This window comes from Erpetoichthys calabaricus, chromosome 2, assembly GCF_900747795.2.
Source record: "Erpetoichthys calabaricus chromosome 2, fErpCal1.3, whole genome shotgun sequence".
In the NCBI taxonomy this organism is placed as follows: domain Eukaryota; kingdom Metazoa; phylum Chordata; class Cladistia; order Polypteriformes; family Polypteridae; genus Erpetoichthys; species Erpetoichthys calabaricus.
In genome coordinates, this window is record NC_041395.2 from 26,149,687 (window position 1) to 26,169,578 (window position 19,892).

Sequence of the window (19,892 nt, forward strand, 5' to 3'; positions counted from 1 at the left end):
GGGCCCCTATAAGGTTGAGCTTCTAAGCTCTGTTACTGTGGTTCCCCAAGCCACCAGGGCAGTCGCACCCTAGTGGTCTGGAGGAGGCGTAACCCCTCCTCCGGTCCTTCCGGGCAACCAGGCTGGGTGCCATCCCCAGCCGCTTGCCACAACCTATTAACATGAAATTTGGTACACATATACTATGTGACGTCTGCTATCTGCTTTCGGGGTGATGATTTTTATTACTCTTTTTATTTTTATTTTATTTTATTGTAGAATGAAAATCTGTTCTCATTCCTACCATCACGTCCTCTACATCTTCATATCTTAAATCATTCTTAAATAAAAATATACTAAGTAATTGCAACACAAAAACTGACTTAATCAATTTTAACGCAAGAAGTTGCCAAAGGAAGAAGAGAAGAAGTGGGCTGCTAGGGTGAAGAAAAGAAGAGCTGCTCAGGCAGCAGCAAGTGCATCAACCTCTGAGCAAATGAATGGTAAATGTACAGAGAAAGAGGATGAATACAGTGTATTCACTGTATGTTATCATTACTGGTACCTTTATATTACAAATAGATTACCAATTTTAAGATTGCATTTTTCTATAGAACTACACAGGAAAAGAGTCTGGACTGAGGCATAAATGCAATCTGTTGCACCATCATATTTAGGAATCCCAAAACCTCCTTGTGTTTGGACCTTGACCTCTTCCTTCACTGAGGAAGATGATGAACTGAGATATATGAATGATAGTCTAGAGGACAGCATGTAAGCTTCAACTGAGAAAAGTCTCAGTTTACAAATTCTCTCTCCCTGTTGCCCTACTAAAGTTAAACTTCACATTTTTAGTTTTTGCATCTGCTCTCTGCCAAAACACTGAGAGCTCTATAATATTATGATCATTTGATCCTAATGGTTCAATCACCCTGCACACCCTCAATTTCATCCTGGTTGTTACAAAATACTAAATCTCGACACACCTCCTCCTGCATTGGTGTTTTAACAGTCAATGGTTCTGTCTAAAAATATCTGCTCTTGTACTCCATTATCTGTAGGGTAAGCCCAGTTAATTTTCAGTTAGATAACACCCCCCCCCCCCCCAAAGACTAAATTACTGTCTGCATTCAGGGGTCTATAGCTCACTCCTAAAATAAGACCACTTTCTCTAATGCTTTCTAGTCAAATCCAGACGTCCTCACTAAGATGTGGCTCATCACCTAACTAAAAAGACAGTCATGCATAAAGGGCACCCCCCTCCCCATTTTCTTTTCTTTTTTACTATGCTTCCTTAAAGTGTGTAACCATCTGTGTTATACTCATCTCTGCTATCCATCCATCCATCCATCCATTATCCAACCCGCTATATCCTAACACAGGGTCACAGGTGTCTGCTGGAGCCAATCCCAGCCAACAAAGGGTGCAAGGCAGGAAACAAACCCCAGGCACGGTGCCAGCCCACCGCGGAGCACACACACACACTAGGGACAATTTAGAATCGCCAATGCACCTAACCCGCAAGTCTTTGGACTGTGGGAGGAAACCGGAGCAGACACGGGGAGAACATGCAAACTCCACGCAGGGAGGACCCGGGAAGCAAACCCATAGGTTTCCTTACTGCGAGGCAGCAGCACTACCCACTGCGCCACCGTGCCGCCCTCATCTCTGCTATTTTTCCAATTTTGTTATTGCTTTAAAATCATAATTATGCTTAGCTAGGAAGTCACTTGATATTCCTGGCATTCAAGGAAGAAAGTTTAATGTGTTACTTATTTTACTTTAGCACTTTAACTTTGGAGAAGAAATTAAATTACTTTAAATGCTATAGCAGACTCTGCACAGGCTACCATATGTGCCTGATTGATGAAGTGCTGCTGAGATGGTTGTCCTTCGTACACATTTTCCATTCTAGATAGATAGATAGATAGATAGATAGATAGATAGATAGATAGATAGATAGATAGATAGATAGATAGATAGATAGATAGATAGATAGATAGATAGATAGATAGATAGATAGATAGATAGATAGATAGATAGATAGATAGATAGATAGATAGATAGATAGATCTTTATTGTCAAAGTCATTTTTACAAAGGAACAACAAAATTGAAGGTGCAGTCGACTCAGAAGAGAGAAAATAATAACAAAACGAATAGTAATAAATATACACATTGCACTTGTTGACTTAAGGTCTATATTGCTCATTGGGAGAATGATATGGATCAGTTTTATTCTGAGTTCAGGGCCATGACTGCTTTTGGATAAAAGCTGTTTTTAAGGCGGCTTGTCCTGGTTTTCATTGCTCTGTATCTCTTGCCCGATGGCAAAAGCTGGAAGAGGCAATGACCAGGATGTGATGAATCCTGTGAAATGTCTATTGCTTTTTTGTGACATCAGGAGGTGTAGATTTGTTCCAGAGTGGGGAGGGTACAGCCAGTTGTTCTCTCCGCTGTCCTGATGATCCTGTGGAGCGCTTTCCTTTTTGAGGAAGTGTGGCTACCGAACCACACACACAGTCCATACGTGAGCACACTCTTGATGGAACAGTGATAAAAGGCAAGGGGCAGATGTTTGGGGATTTTTGGGAATCCTCTCTCTGAGGATTTTCAGAAAATACAGTCTCTGCTGCGCCTTCTTCAGCAGCTCCTTGGTGTTGGCGCTCCAGGTCAGGTCATCCTCCAGCTCAATGCCCAGACACCTGAACACCGGGACCCTCTCCACACAGGCCCCACCAATGATGAGGGGCTGGATATGAGTTTTGTTTTTTCTAAAGTCAATAACAAGCTCCTTCGTTTTGTGGTGTTGAGGAGCAGGTTATTAACTCTGCACACTCTGACAGCCGCTCCACCTCGTCCCTGTATGCCAGCTCACCCTCCTTGCCCGAGATGAGTCCGACCACCGTTGTGTCATCCGCGAACTTTATGTTCTTGTTGCTATGGCGAGTGTGTAGAGGCATCCCGGTGTTGAGGCTGAGAGCAGTGGAGGTGTGGGGACCCAGCATGACCCTCTGCGAGCAACCAGACAGGAAGTCCAGTATCCAACTGCAGATGAGTGATGGAAGTCTCAGATTTGCCAGTTTGGACACCAGTCGTGGTGGGAGGGTGCTGTTGAACTCCGAGCTGAAGTCCACATTCTACGCAGAGGACCTCTAAAGCTCTATTACAGTGACTACTGGGGTCTTGGGCACCTCCCTGACAAAAGGCCATTCTTGCCTGGCTACTCAATTTGGCTTGATGGCCTACTCCAGAAAATGTTCCTGAGGTCACTGTGCTTCAGGAAACGCTCAACACTTTAGAAATGGTTTTATCCCCTTGCCCTGATCTATGCCTCACCACAGTTTGATTCTGGAGGTCTGCGTAGAGTTACTTGGACTTTATGGCTCGGTTATAGTGCTGACATGCTTGTGAACTGTGGAACTTATTTATATACACTGATGTGTGTAAATGACGTCCATTCAATTCTCTCTGCCACAATTAAGTTCTAGACACATCTCGAAGAGCATTGAAGCAAACTGGATTCACCTGAGCACAATCTGAAGTGTGCTGCGGAAAATACTTAGCAAATAAAAAAACAATCTTGAGTCATCAGTATAAATGAAAACCGAGGACGTTCTTTATTTAGAGCAGCTGGTGGAGGCTCACTGTGTAAGCACCATAGCAAGTCTGCTTAGTCTTAAGAGAACAGCTCCTCTTATCACTGACGTTTCATTAACATCTCGTAGCGAGTAAACATTTCAATCCCATCAATGAGCGCTCAGATAAAAGGTACATGCTAGCAGTAACCCCTTTCATTAAATGACTTCCAAAGGTCCCAAAATAGTTAATCGTTGAAAGTGTTGTCTAAACATTTTGTTTACAGAATAATACTTACAATATGTGTCAACTGTTATTACAGAACAAACCACAAAGTTAAATGTTACCTATGATCTCATTTCCTAATATAACGTGTGCGGGTACAAGTGAAGTCAGGATGACCTACTTTAACAGGCAGGCCATTTCAAGCACTTCTTCTTTCATTCCCCATACATTTCCTCCCTTTTGTTCTATCAGAACAACTAAGTTTTTAACATCATTATAAAAGTCACTGGATTTATTCTGCGTCTTAGTTCATTTGAGTTCTTCACATAAAGTCAACCACAGTAGGAGTCGGGATATACTTAATGCTACGCGATGCCTACGCTTGTGGATGCTGCTGCTGCTAAGCAAACAAGTGTATTGACTATACTTGAGCGCGTACTTTATATAAATCTGGAGTATTCCAGCAGATGGCACTGTGAAATGCTGTTGCGAAGACGCCAGAAAAAGACACAGAAAATGGCATGTGAGTCCTTAAAATGTATCGTGTCATTGCGATGAGGAGTATGCGACACTTGTATTGCCTATGTGAGAAATGGATGAAGAAAAGCACCATGAATGCTTTCGTATGTCTGCATTTAAGTTTGATGATTTGCATCACCACGTCAAACCATTCATCAAACATTAAAGCACGCCCATTCATCCTGTCGGAGCTGTAATAGATAGATAGATAGATAGATAGATAGATAGATAGATAGATAGATAGATAGATAGATAGATAGATAGATAGATAGATAGATAGATAGATAGATAGATAGATAGATAGATAGATAGATAGATAGATAGATAGATAGATAGATAGATAGATAGATAGATAGATAGATGTGAAAGGCACTACTGGAGTTTTTATTTGTTTTTTCTGTCCACCCTGGCCATCGGACCTTACTCCTTTTTATGTTAACTAAGGTTGTCTTATTTTAATTTCTTATTTGTCTTTTATTCTTCTTTTCTTCATTATGTAAAGCACTTTGAGCTACTTTTTGTATGAAAATGTGCTATATAAATAAATGTTGTTGTTGTTGTTGTTATATAGATAGATAGATAGATAGATAGATAGATAGATAGATAGATAGATAGATAGATAGATAGATAGATAGATAGATAGATAGATAGATAGATAGATAGAACTTTAATGTTAGATACTGTACATCAACCATAAAACTAAGCAGAAATTTACTTTTGTGCCCCCTCCCCCAAATATTACGTAAGTAAAAATAAAATAATAAAAAAACACCTACTATAGGGGCCAAAATAGAACTTTATTCAATCACCGTAAAATGCAATATATACGTTTATATTTTTGTTTATTTATATATGTATATTATTAATATTAATTTATTATTATAATATATAAAAACAATTTTTTTTTAGCAGCTGGGATGGTGCCCCCCTGGCAGTTGGTGCCCTACGCAGGCTGCGTACTCTGCGTATAGGGAGCGGCGGTACTGGAAACTGTTAAAGTCACACATGGATTTCTGAATAGAATCGTATGATTTTTATCTTTGCATCAAATTACTTGATATTTTGTGAAACTCCATCATAATTATGGAAAACAATCTAGATATGCTGACATCAAATTGTAATGTGCCCTTGAAAGTAGCATTGGATATACTGCCTTCACTTAAAATAAAATAAAAGAGAAACTCATCCCAGTTTAATGAGAGCACACACACTCTTAAATTAAAATATTGAAAATTTGAGCATAGAATGAGAGTAACCAGCGCATGGACTGATTAATAAATGACAAAAATAATAATAATAATATAAGAGAGGCTAATCTAACAGATAGATCTTTACTTATCCCCAGAGTATTTGTCTGCGCTCCACCTACTCACCACAATCATTTAGCCTTTGATGTGAAGGCAGAAGTGAAATTGTTCACCACTGAAGTGTGGCATAGTTGGCCCAGGATGCTAAACCACTTGCTGTATTTCTTGTAAAGCAGGTCTGCTTACAGTCAAAAATAGCCAGTGCATGTCTCAACTGCACTAGTTTTTCTTCTCAGTTGTTCTAGATTTAAAATTGTGTATCATTACACCTATATAAGGTTTCATTCTGTTTTTTCTGGAAGGCAGCAGGTCCACACAGAATTCCAAGACGTGTCTATAAAATCTGCGCTGACCAGTGTTCATGGTAATATTTAATCTCTCCTTAATCCAGTATGTCATACCAACATGCTTTAAAATATCCACCTTTGTCCCGGTACCTAAAAAAGTAAATCCACGCTGTCTGAATGACCTGATCACACTAACACAGATAGCAATGTCGTTTTACAAGAGGCTTGTCAATAAGTACATATGCTCTTCTCTGCCAAAAGAACTTCAACCATTACAGGTTGCTTATTACTCCAGTTGGTCCACAAAGGATTCCCCATGTTGATCCTACATACAGTACTGGCCCACCTGGACAATAAGAGAGGAAATGTGTGAAAGCTATTTATAGACAATAGTTCTGCATTTACATGTGCATTTACTTTAATTTTCCCTACCAGATGCTTTCTCCAAAGTGACTTACAAAAAAAGGTTGAATCATCAAGTAAACATCAGTCTGGGGACTGTTTGGGAACAACTGTTACAGGACAAGGTTACAAAATTGATTTTCACAAGTGAAGAGATCAGAACAATATGGAAGTGAGTAACAATTGTTAGATTACAGAACATCTAGTATAAGTAATACAACAATAGACAAAACATTTTGTACAATTAGCCCCTTTAAGCTCATCACCAAGCTCAAGGAATTGCATCTGAACAATTTACTGTGCAGCAGGGTTTTGAACGTCTTAACAGGCAGACCCCTGGTTGTTTTAGTGGGTGGCCACATTTCATCATCTCTCACATTCAACATAGGGGCTCCACGGGGATGTGTGCCGTGTCCTTTGCTGAATTCCCTCTACACATATGACTGCATGGCTGCACATGCCTCTTGACATCACTGTCCAGTTTGCTGATGACATGGCTGTGGTGGGGCTGATATCCAACAACAATGAGCAGGCCTACCTGGATGGAGTGGAGAGTCTGTCACACTGGTGCCAGGGCAACAACAGGCTACTCTCTAATGTCATCAAAACAAAGGAGTTGATTGTGAACTTTGGGAGAAAACAGCAGGATCACTCACTCACAGCCTCGGTACTAACCACACTGCGGTGGAGAGAGTGGGCAGTTTCAAAATAACTAAGAGTCCACATCCTGGTCCCAACAACACCTTGATGAAGAAGGCATAACAATGTCTTTACCACATCAGACACCTCAGGACTTTCAGTCTATCATCCAAATTGATAAAAATCTTCTACACATTCACCATCAAAAGTATCCTGACAGGAAGTATCTCCGCCTGGAATGGAGCTGTGGATAGCTGAACGCATCACTGGGTGTACACTCTCTGACTTCTATACCAGGAGATGTTGGACCAGGGCAACGATACCAGGCATCCCAACGATAGCCTCTTCACTGAGCTGTGGACAAGAGACGGCTACCACGGCCTGAAGTCACCAGTTTGGAGAGACTGAAGAGAAGCACTTACTTAACATAATGATTTTTATTGATATTTATAAAATTATGGCTATGTTCTTGTCCTTTTATATTCTTCTTAAATGCACAATCTTGGAGTTCAGCAAATAAGCATAACACTACATATTAATGTAACCCTGACTTTGACTTGGCTAGCGCTGTGGTGTGCACTGTTGCTCAATTGGTCCAGTGCCCTGCGTACAGATAACAGGCCTGTCATAATCTGTGCTCCCTGTGTGCCTTGTGGGTTTTCCGTCAAGTGCTCTAGTTTTCATCTAAATTGGACCCCGAGTGTAAGTATATGGGTGAGTTGTATCTTCAACGGACTGGTCCACAGCTTTTCCTGGACAAGTGTTGCCATTTTAGGCTTGAGGCCGATGTTATAATATATTGGTTTGAGAATGTGATGTTACATTTTTTCTATTTTTAATGTCTAAAATAAAAAAATAATAGCATATTGATGCTGGGCGGCACGGTGGCGCATTGGGTAGCACTGCTGCCTCGCAGTTGGGAGACCTGGGGACCTGGGTTCGCTTCCCAGGTCCTCCCTGCGTGGAGTTTGCATGTTCTCCCCGTGTCTGCGTGAGTTTCCTCCGGGCACTCCGGTTTCCTCCCAAAGACATGCAGGTTAGGTGGATTGGCGATTCTAAATTGGCCCTAGTGTGTGCTTGGTGTGTGGGTGTGTTTGTGTGTGTCCTGCGGTGGGTTGGCACCCTGCCTGGGATTGATTCCTGCCTTGTGCCCTGTGTTGGCTGGGATTGGCTCCAGTAGACCCCCGTGACCCTGTGTTCGGATTCAGCGGGTTGGATAATGGATGGATGGATATTGATGCTACTTATCATTTGTATCAAAATGGCTATTATAAAAGAAATTTCGTAGAAGTACTCCCTCTTTCACTGTTAAACAAAAGTTATCTTTGTTTCTCATGCAAACTTTACTTGTGCTAAACGTTCTAATCACACCAATGCAGATATAGAGACATGCCTATTTTTTTACTCTTCACCACATCCTGCAATATCATTCCATTTAATTCTAAATTTAAAATTTTCAATACAACTGTTTCAACTCCTTTTTATAATTATGGCCGTCAATAAATCTTAACGTGGAATCACACGTGGAAAATCTTATGGTGGGGTACTGAAATGGAGAATCTGCCCAGTTGTGGATCCTCAGATCCAGGAGGAGCAATGTGAATTCTGTACAGGCTCTTTACTCTCATGAGGATTCTGGAAGGAGCATATGAGTACACCCAATTGGTCTACATGTGTTTTGTGTACTTAGAGAAGGTACACCAAGGATTCTGTGGTGGGTGCTGGGAGATTTTGGAGTTCTGGGGCACCTAATAAGCGCTATTCAGTCCCCGTATGATCACAGTAAAGGCTACGTCCGCATACATCGTTTCCAGTGGGCGTGGAACTCTGCCAGGGCTGTGCTTTGTCTCCTATCCTGTTTGTCATTTTCATGGACATGATATTAAGGTGCAGCTGAAGAGGTGAGAGGGCGCAGTTTGTTGGCCTTAGGCCGGGTTTATACTTCACGCGACGCAACGCATGCTGCAGCGGACACTCCTGCTACGCAAGTGTTGAAGTATTTATACTTGTGTGCGTACTTTACGGAAATCTGGAGGAATCCGCCAGGTGGCAGTGTGAGATATTATCACAGTGAGAACAGGTTCGGCTTCTCTGTGTTGTGAATTGCCTGGAACACCCATTAAATTCCGATGACACTTTACCGCAATATCTCTGAAAAGGATATTTATTGATTAAATCAAGGGATGTGTTCATTCCAGCAAGCATTGGGCACCAGTGAGAAACAATCCCTAGACAAGGCCTCAGCTCATCGCAAGGTGAATACAAGCACACACATACACTAGTGTCACCAAATCCCCAAATCTGCATATCTTTGGAAGGAAACTGGAGCACAGTGTGGAAACTCAGCAGGAAAACATGTAAACTCCAGGCAGGGAATACCAGTGAAGTGACTCCCTGCAAAACAGCAGCTCTAGCGCTCCGTCACTGTGTCACCCTCATGTGTGTAATTATTAACAGTATTCATTATTTAAACGAAATTACCAATTTATCTGTAAAATGTAATATACATACTTTAATGCTTTTCATCATGAAAGTGATATCAAGTATAAATCTAAGGATTCTAAATGTTCAGAGAGTTGGAATATCATACATTTAATGTGCTTAGCATGACGATCTATTGCTGTTTGCCGCTGCTGTCAGGACCAGATGAAGCCCTAGAAAAAAAGGCAGCACAGAAGATGGTATGTGAGACTTTTACAATGTATCGTGACATTACGATCGGGAATACGCGACACTTGAATATAAAAGCACCACGAACGCATCTGTATGCCTGCATTTTGCTTCACCACATCGAACCATTTATCAAACATCGAAGCGTGCACACCAATCTCGTAGGATCTGCAAAGCGGCTTTCTGTTATATGTAGATAGTAAACAGAGACTCTGACATCACATTCCAACTGCACCCCCGACTTTTTGCTGGTACTGCAACTTGCACACGCGTCTCGCTAATTTTTGAGGATCTGCTCAGAGGATGTGTCAAATTTAACACTGAGAACACGTGGCAGCCATGATGCGGGCGCGTACGCGTCCTTAGCATGAAGTATAAACGAGCCCTTAGAATTGTGCCACTGCTTTTTTGCAGATCACCTGGCCCTGACATGGTTAAATATTATTTAAAAGACACACATACAGATTAATATTATATGTTTTAGAAAAGTAAAATACAGTTATTTCACGTGTTTTTTTCTCATGGAAGTGCTAACACCTACTACATAATCCACTTTAATAAAAGGATAAGTGTCAGAGAGTGTCCATCCAGTTGCTATGTCTCTGTCACTCCAACAGATGACGCATCACATACATTTGTATTAATAAAATGCATTGCAACAGTCATTTGAACAGATGGCATATCACAAACATTAACACTGCTTTAACAAATCCCATACCAAACAGCATATAAAAATGGCAAATCACAAACATTTGTAGTACAGTGATCCCTTACTATATCGCGCTTCGTCTTTCGCGGCTTCACTCCATCGCGGATTTTAAATGTAAGCATATGTGAATATATATCGCGGATTTTTCACTGCTTTGCGGATGTCTGCGGTCTACAGTACGTGTGCTTCCTCAGTTGATTTGCCCATTTGAATTCAAACAAGGGACACTATTGGCGGATGGCTGAGAAGCTACCCAATCAGAGCCTTCGGTTAAGTTCCTGTGTGCTGCTGATTGGCTCAGCGACGGAGTGCTGCATTAACCAGGAAGTCTAATCTCACTCATTCAGCATTAACGCACGTTACTGCTACTGCTTCAGGGGCCGTGTCCAAGCGCCAACAGAAGATGCAAATGATTGCAGAAAAGGTAAAAGTTTTGGATATGTTGAAGGAAGGAAACAGCTACACCGCTGCAGGACACCATTACAGCATCAATGAGTCCACGATTCTTTTTATTTAAAAAGGAGGAAAAGCATATAAGCTACGGCCGCAGTGTCCTTTAACCAGGGTGCAAAACGAGTTGCAAGTGGATGTAATAATGCGGTAGTCTGGATGGAATCTACTTTAGGGATTTGGATTGAAGAGTGCTGGAAGAAGAACAACGGCGGTGCTAAACAGTCGCCTGAAGAGGCTCCTTTAGAAGAGCTGTAACGCTATCCTTTGTAGTGCAGTAAAATTAAACTCAGACAAGTCGTCGTGTCATTGTTGGTGAGTAACCATAATTAATTATTTACGTACAGTACTTATTACATGTACATAGTTTAGTGTCACTGTACACACATTTTACTGTATACAATTTTTCTTGCATTGTACGTATTTATTGCTGACGGCCTGTCTGTCGTAATGGCTGTAACATATGTGATATCGGAGACGCTCGATAACTTTAAAATAATATTTAGGTTTTACTGTATGTAAACTGTGTTTACATACATAATTTCAATGAATCTTACCTAATATCTAAGAGAATACAAAGGGTTTATGCTGTATAATTGTGCGTGAAATGTTTATAATAGTGTGGGAGAGTTTATAAGGGCTTAAAATATATAAAAAGAACCATATAAACATATAGTTTCTACTTCGCAGATTTTCTTATTTCGCGGGTGGCTCTGGAACGCAACCCCCGCGATGGAGGAGGGATTACTGTAATGCATTATATTACTACAAATGTTTCTGATGCACCATCTGTTGGAATGACAAATACAGTGTATTTTACTACTATGAATAACAAAATACATTTCAATAGATGGTGCACTGCAAACATTAACGCTGAGGTATACGTTGATTACTTAGATTTCAGTCCATCTTAGATGGTGTGATTGGGTTCAGCAATGACAGACTTGAACAAGGAGAATTGTTGGGACACCATCTGGGTCGTCCCTTTTATTTATCCCAAGATGAAGGACAGACCTCTGTACTGCGGTTTGCTCTGGCCATAAATGACATCTCCTTCTTGGACTCCTGGGATTTATGGTGTAAGAACTGGAAGGGGTGGAACTAGGAGCCCTCAATGGGCAGTTTTTCAGCACTGTAAGGGAAGAAAGAGAAGACAATGTTAGCAGCAATGCCCCCTTTCATCCCAGCATCCCTTAACAGAGCCTGTGTTCTCCGACACAGAGGAGTTCTCCGACACACATGTGTGACAATGGGTAACACAGCTAATGGTGTTATTGACTTGAAAATTCTGGTTGGGCTTCTAAGAAAGGGCGGAGCCACTCTGAGAGTCTGCCCTTAAAAGGCATCATGCAGTGTGTGTGTGAGTTTGTTTATTTGTGTGTGTACAAGTATGTGTGAGAGCAAGACAGAGGGAGTGGGAGAGATTATCAAGCAGCCAAAGTCCAGTACTTGTGACACTTATGAGATCTGTGGGACTGCATACCTGGTCGGTGATGAGTTTTGGGAAATATTCTGGCTTGGATCGACTCACAGAGTCAGGGAAAGTGAGTGCAGATGGTGTTGCCTCTGATTCAATTGAGCAGTGTGAGGTGGAGCCAGTGGCATGAATTCGCAGGCAGTACACAAGGTGAAGAAAAGATTGTCGTGGACACATGGAAGGAGCTGTAGAGTGACAACCACCATCAGTGAGAATATAATTTCAGCTAAATAATGCAGTTAAAAATGTCACAAACTGAAGATTTATGAACATACTGCTTTGTCATGTGATATAACCTCTAAAGGACAGTATTAAAACATATTTCAACATAAATCAAATAATCAGTGCTGAAAGCAGAATTGCAAATGATTAATCAATCATTCAGTAAACAGCACACTGCAAAACTAATACATAACAGTCAACACTGTTGACACATTTCAAGCCAAGAATACATAATATTAACACATATACTCACGTATAAGTCGGGTTTTGAAACCAGAGAAATTGATCATAAAATCAGACCCCAACTTATACGCCCGTTCAAAAATACACTTAAACTTGTTTTTTACATCTTCTTGCCTCATCAATCATCACATCAGTTTCTCAGACACATCGAATTTTTTTGCAGCAGCGCAGTTACCAATTTATTTTGCTACTTCAGTGATGTTTAATTTAAAACCAGCTTCATATCTTCTTCTGATCGAACGCTCCATCGTAGATAAGGGATGTTCTTACAATAAAGGGGTATGAGGGTGTGGGATACAAAAAAATACAAAACAGTGCAAACGTCACTACAGAATAGTTTGGGTATCATCGTGTGGTCACGTAGGCACAATACATGGAAAAGAAAGGCCATGTGCTCTGTGGTTACTCTCTCAGGCGGGCATTAGCAGATCATAATCTCTTGGATCAATAGCGTGAGTTTTCCGCATTCAACTTATACGACCGACATTATGAAAAACTGGAAATGAAACTGTAAAATGTAGCCTCAACTTATCGGCGGGAGAACTTAAACGTGAGTGTATACGGTAATTCTTAAAGTCAGTGTGGTCTAAAATTTTTAGTTTCAGTGTTTGTTCAAAATGCAAAATGCTAATCATATCGTACTTAAATAGTCAATGTTATTTATGATAATGTTGATGACAACTATTCCACTGCAGTGAGGTGTACAAGTTCACCCAGCCTTTAAACTGCACCACGGAAAATTCAAACAATGGTTGGTTGAAAGAGTAAATCATTCAAAGCCCAAGGTGGAACTAGCAAGTTAAGACCGGGATACAGAGTTGGGGCACCACCCTGGCAACCCCATATATTTGGAATACAGCAATGCAAAAGAAAACAAGCAATAATTGTGAACACGTCCTTGCAGACAGGAGTTCCAAAGTGAACTGTTTTCAAAATGGCTGAACTTCCAGTCCTTCTGGAAGGAAGAGGCAGGTCCAGGGAGATGGACACAGGAAGTGACGTCAGAGATGTTACAGCTTTAAATCATCTGTTCTGCAGATGGAGGGGGTGCCAATCAGCTGTGCTCTTAAATTGTCCCCTCTGTGCACACGTGTGACAATAGAAACACTGTGTGGTCTTTGAGCCTGACCAGGCAACTTAGAAATAGGGTAGCGGCCTCAGGCCCAGAGAAAATTTTCAGATTTCAGAAAGAAGTGTTGTTCTATATATAACATTGCATTGAGTATATAATGGAATTGGAAAATAAAATTATTATGATCTTAAATTATCAAGATAAGTTTAATGATTTAAAGGAGTGGAAGGAGAGAAAGGAGATTGACTTATATTTGTGGTTTGGTTGCTTTTGCGTGTTTGGTGATTTTTAGGAATAAAATACTATATTTGAACCCAGGACTGTGTTGGGTGATATCATGTGTGAGGCTTGGGGCTCAGTGGTGCCCCCTTGTGGTCACAATAAATGTAATACAGTTATGTTGAAAAGTAAGTATAATTCATGAAAATTGTATATCATATCATATTTGAGCAGGCAAACAGTAGAACTTCATGCAAACTGCCTACAGATAAAGGTGATCTACTTGAACAAACGACACATAAAATTGACATGGTATATTCGTTCTTATAATCTAAATTAACAAATATTTAGATTTGTCACATGGAATAAGTAAGCCTGCCCCTACATTTATCACCAATTTAGATCCATCAAATTAGAGTCAGGTGCCCCAAATTAGGTGCCAAGGATTAGAACCTCCACAGGGAGTATGCAGATGGACCTATCTGTCTTTATTTAAAGCACAGACCTCGAGTTTCTGGTGTTCTCTTTGCTACTGACATGTGTGGTATCATCATGCCAAGAACAAACAAAGGTTGTGGATGAATATGAGCCTGACAAGGAATTTGAAAAGACCACCAAATTATTTGAAATCAAATTGTCCAGGACTGGCCGGCCCATCATACTCAGTCCAAGAGCTGACCATTTGACACAAAAAGAAGTCTCTAAGACCCCTAGATTTCCTTGTGAGATTTGCAGGTAGATCTTGCGATTCTAAATTGGCCCTAGTGTGTGCTTGGTGTGTGGGTGTGTTTGTGTGTGTCCTGCGGTGGGTTGGCGCCCTGGTTCCTGCCTTGTGCCCTGTGTTGGCTGGGATTGGCTCCAGCAGACCCCTGTGACCCTGTGTTCGGATTTAGCGGGTTGGAAAATGGATGGATGGATGGATGGATCTTGCAAAAGTTGCTGTCAAAGTACACACAATATAATCAGAAAAAGAAACTGACCTACATGTGAGGTGTCCCAGGGAAAGATTTTACTTTCCAAAAAGAACATTAGAGCAAGACTACAGTTTGCCATTGAACATCTAGGCAAAGGTTAGGCCTTCTGGAACAAAGATGAGTCAAAGATAGAGATGTTTGGCCAGAGTAACAGCACAAATGTTTGGTGCAAACTGAAGACAACATTTCAGGAGAAGATCCTCATAGCAATTGCAAATAATGTTCTAGTTTGGATTTGCATTGCTGTCTCAGGCCCTGGACAGTTTGTAGTCAATGAGTTTAATAATGAATTCTACATCACATCAAAATGTGCTTAAGGGGAATATCAGGTAATGTGCCAGAAACTTGAAGGTGAACTGGAAATGGACCTTTCAACACCATCATGATCCATAGCACACTAGCAAACCCACCAGGAAATGGTTTGAAAAGAAGAACTGGAGGGTTATGGGCTGGCCTAGTCAAAGGCCTTGTTTAAACCTTATTCAAAATGGGGATCTGAAATGGGCACTGATGGAATTTTGCATGGAAGAGTGGTCAATAGATTTACTGAGGCGATGTTAGAGAGTGGTGGGCAGTTATGCAAAATGCCTAAAAGAAGTCATTTTTGCTAAATGGGGAAACACCACCTTCTGAGGCCAAGGGTGGGCTCACTTTTTCCCCAGCAGATCATTACATCTATTAATATTTTGGTTGAATAAATGATTGAAAAGGCACATTTTCCTTGTTTTTTTAATTCAAGTATCACACCTTGATCTGTAGGCATTGGTTGAGTGAAGATCTGCTGTGTGTCAGTTCAAATATGCTAAAGAAGTGAACAATTTCTACGGGGTGTACTTCCTTTCCCACATGACCGTATACTCTGGTACTGTATGTATGCATTTTGTTAAATTAAAAGGGTAGAACTTATTTTAAGTTTTATATTTTAGGAGGAGCATTTTGAAATCAACCAGCATAAAGACTTAAATACAGAAGGTACAATATGTTTTCATGTTTTCTAATTTTAGTAAATTTCCATGCAGTAGCATTTAGAATTATTTAAATGAACAAATAGAATGATTTGAACATCCTGTGAAAAATATAATGCAATAAATATAAGAATTATCTTTTCTATATCCTGTGTACTTTGAAAACATGAATATTTTGTGATTTTTAATATAAAAAGCAGGTTTTGGAGAGTGTGGTGATGTGTGTGGCAAAGATAAAGGGATGTCACAGATAAGGCCTACATTGTGGGCTGCCCCAACTAAAGTTAATATCTAGGTCTTCTTGGTTAAACCTTCAGCACCTCACTGATATCTGTGTCATTCCTCTAATTATAACATTTTTTTAATTATTTAAAGACAAGTAGTTGACACTCTTCCAATGAGACAAACTGCTAAGGAGATATGACTGAAAGTGGAACTTATGTTTTGAAATGATGTCTTGCTAACACTTTAGTTTAGGTAGCACAAAAATGCATCAATTACTCTTTTACTCTTATGTATTAAGACCTTAACACACACTTCTTTGGGTCTTCGTGACACTTACAAATCATCAGCAAAGTGTTTATTCATCTCTGTAAAGTGACTGACTAACAAAACATCACTCTGAAGTGGTCTGAGGTGGCTTAACGGTGACGCATTTCTCTCGATATTCTATTTTTAGTATAAGACCTCTAAATCCTTCACATTAACACGTCATTTTACCATCATGACAATATGCCGCACAGCACAGACATGAATAAAAGATCTACTGATGTTTTTAAAGTGTTATGAAGACCAAAAGAAGCCTTTCTTAAGATCTTGTCACGTAAGAATTAATGAGGAATAGATGCATTTTTGCAGGACCTCAAGTAAAGTGTTATTGATGTCTCCGAGGGCAGCATGTAAACTGAAAACAGTAATGGTTCCATTATTGCCAAGTATTGTGTGAGCACATGTATTGGTGGTTGTGGCCTTGCTATTTTAAGAATCCTAACCCTCTTTTTATTTTTAACTAGCCATCCCCCGTGGCTCTGCCTGCATAGTAGTGAAACAGGACAAACTTTAAAAATCAATAAACAAACAGGTATTGCTAGCTAAGCAGAAGCAAAGGTACACTCCAAAACGCAGAGGTGCACCGACTTGAACGGAGGCTGGTGCGTGAGTGAGGAGGACCTTGCCCGGCTCTCTACTTCTGATGTCACGCTTCCCCCTCCCCTAAGCCCACAGCTCTGTCTCGGATTAGAGCAAATAAATCGCTCCTGCAAGCGAACTATGATTCTTAGTACAATGAGAGAAGTCGCAAAATGTTCAAGCAAATTCTAGAAAAAACACAATCTAAATCCTTTAAGCAGTTCTCTCGTTCACTAGCTAAGCGGATGTAAGATATGCCCCAAAGCTGGAGGGGCGGCCACTTCCCTTGGACCACTGCGTGTCTCTCGGATTCGTGCAAATAAATTGGTACTACAAGTGAACTATGATACTTAGCGCGATGAGAGAAACAAACCCGATCTAAATCTGTTAATGTATTTCTCTCGTTCGCTAGCCAAGCGGATGTAAGATATGCCCCAAAGCTGGTGCATGAGTGAGGAGGGCTCTCCCCTCGGACAGCTGTATGTCTCTTGGATTCGCACAAGTGAATCAGTACTGCAAGCAAACTGTGATATTTAGTATGATGAGAAAAGTCGCAAAATCAACAGGAATGTTCAAGCAAATTATAGAAAAACCCAATCTAATATCCGTTAAGTAGTTCCCTCGTGAAAAGCGGACAGACATGCAGACAGACAGACGTTGGATTTTATATATGTATAGCGTGAGGGATGGCCGGCTAAATATTCCGGCCCACACCTCCAGGCCGCCAGATGGAGCTCTCCCAGCAGCATGGAAAGTCCCCAAATTCCAGCAGGGCATTATGGACATTGTAGTTGTTACAAACAACCCATGACCATGAGGACCACCAGGAGCCGCTGCAGGAAGACTTACAGAAAGCTACGTGCCCTATAACCCGGAAGTGCGTCATGATCACATGACCGGAAGGAACGACGTGCTTCTGGGTTGAAGAAAAGGACTTTTAATCTGACCCGGAAGTGATGAGGACTTATGGATTGTTGGGATGGAACCACTTCCGGGTCAGGGACTATAAAGGACTCTGGGAAACCCCAGACGAGTGAGCTGAGCTGGGTGGAAGGGTGGCAACGCGTCTGGGAGTGGAGGATTGTATTGATTGATTATTGGTTATTATTGGTGATTTATTGGAGTATAGTGGAGTGGAGGGTGCTTTGTGCACTTATTATTATAATAAATATTAATTTTGACTTTTATCTGGTGTCTGACATCTGGTCTGAGGGTTCAAGGGGACATGGGGACCCTTTAATCTGTCACAATAGAGATATTGTGAGCAGTTAGCAGACTATTATTGCGCTATGCACACAATTGCACATAAGCCTTGCATGACACTAGAACTGGTTTTCAGGCCATTGCAGGTATACCTGGTATTGTATGTGCTGTGGATGGATTCCTGTTTGCACTCCCAGCCTCTTGAATCCTATCCTGTCACCCATCAAATTGGGTCCTCGGCATTAAATGTCCAGGTGACATGCAACCCTCAGGGACTTTTCACAGATATTGTGGTCAAGTGATATGAAAGTACACAGGATTGGATTAGAGTAGATAAACTTTATTAATCCCGTGGGGAAATTCAGATGCATACAGCAGCAGAAGCATAAAAAAAAACAAGAATACAGACTAACAGGTCAAATAATACAGTCAATCAGACAATCAATTGATAAGTAAATACATAAATAAAAATAAACTTAACAAGTACATCAGGTGAAAGCATTGAATTGCCAGATAAAAGTGTGCCGGAAAGACCCCCAGAAGCACTTCTTAGCACCCTAGCTTGTGGCTAAAAGCACACTAAGAGAGCGCCTGTTGGAGGGGATGTAGGGGATTTCTCATGATGGCATCCAATTTTGCTGCCATCCTTTTATCCACACCAGTTTCCAGTGTGTCCAGAGTTGGCCCTGTGATGGAGCAGACTTTCCTGATAAGTTTCTCCAAACATTGTGCTTCTTTAGAGCTCAGGTTGTTTCCCCAGGAGACTACAATACAGAACACCACACTGGCTACTATGGACTGGTGAAACATTTCTAGCAGCTTGCTGCACACATCAAAAGACCAGAGTCTCCTTATGAAGTCCAGTCTGCTCGGACCCTCGGAACAGTCCAGTTTGTTGTTCAGATACTTGTAGCTCTGCACCCACTGAGAATGGTCACTGATCTCAGAGGCTTCTTGGCACGTCAGACGTCCAACACCAGTTCCTTTGTCTTGATGATGTTGAGTTGTAGGTTGCTGTCTCTTCACCACAAGATAAAGTCTTCCACAACTATCCTTTAATCTGACTCACTTCTATTATTAATGCAGCTTATGATGGATGAGAAGAGTCAGAATAGAGTCATGTTTCTGTTGATGGTAAGTCCTGGTGTTGTTCTGAAAGTATGTTGCGTGGAGGGGTAAACAGGAAGGGAGTCAGGACAGTTTCCTGAGGTGCTCCAGTGTTTCATACCACTATTTCTGACACACAGTCCCTGAGCCTCACAAACTGCTGTCTGTTGGTCAGGTAGTACATGATCCAGGTGATCATGGAGACATCAAAATTCAAAGCCTTGAGTTTTTTCAGCAGTAGATGAGGCAGAATGATGTTAATGTTAATGGTGTTATCTTGTCCAACTCTGTAGTGTGTCAAATGACAAGAGATGGTGTGTCTGCTGGTGGCTGGTTACTGAGAGACAGTGGATCTCCTCTTCATTAATATCTACTGTCTCCAGTGTTGAATCCTCAAATTGTAGCCTAGAAGAGGTAGAACACTGCACACCAAAACACATGCACTGTTGTAGAGTATGCCGTGGACATGTGGAAGATATGATTATGGAGTCTGAACAGGCTTCCATGGGTCTTTTAG